At 37.4% G+C, this 660-nt stretch overlaps 1 long non-coding RNA gene across 1 annotated transcript in view; it reads right to left on the minus strand.

Annotated features, from left to right (window-relative positions):
- LOC123174768 (uncharacterized) overlaps positions 1-646 on the minus strand; it is a 4,532-nt gene extending 3,886 nt beyond the window's left edge. Inside the window, exon 1 of the long non-coding RNA XR_006487339.1 lies at positions 487-646. This is a non-coding gene — a long non-coding RNA (uncharacterized lncRNA). The remainder of the gene's footprint in view (positions 1-486) is intronic.
- Positions 647-660: the final 14 nt, after the last annotated feature.

Here is a 660-nt window from a genome sequence, read left to right on the forward strand (position 1 = left end):
AGTCAACATTTGAGATATCGAGTTTCAAGACATTATACTGTCATTCACTCATAAAGTCATGATCAAATGTGCATAACTAGCACTGAGAAAATAATAGGTATCATATTCTCATACATATACTGCATATCCAGAAGGCACATAGCTAGAAAGGGTAAAAATTCACATGGACATTAACCTTTCCAGTTTTTTAATGACTTGCCAATGGGGCTGCTATCATCACACATAACAGTACCACCTAACCTTTGAGCTAGCATACAGAGAGCAATGCCATTTTTTGCAACATCAAAATTGAAAAATCAATACACTTCGAAGGTAAACAAAAAAGGCATTCTCATGCATAAGACTAATTTTTTCACCAATGGGCCAAGAAAAAAAGGAATTAGCCTGCCGTTCTCAAACCTAGATTCAAAATAAATTCTATAATCGAGTGAATCAAGCAAAAAAACCATGTATTCTTTACTTTTGATTACCAAGGTCAAGACTTACCACAACAAAGGGGGAGTAGGTCTGGACAAAAGGAGAGACGATGCACTTCCTGGATGAAAAAAAAACCCACTATGGCCAATAGATCCTGTGAAATGAGGTGAACAGAACAGCAGCAAGTCAGCAAGATTTCTACAGGTACCCAGCCGGGAATGACCAAAGAGAAGAAATTAAGGG

The sequence above is a fragment of the Triticum aestivum genome, unplaced genomic scaffold, assembly GCF_018294505.1.
Source record: "Triticum aestivum cultivar Chinese Spring unplaced genomic scaffold, IWGSC CS RefSeq v2.1 scaffold75240, whole genome shotgun sequence".
NCBI lineage: Eukaryota > Viridiplantae > Streptophyta > Magnoliopsida > Poales > Poaceae > Triticum > Triticum aestivum.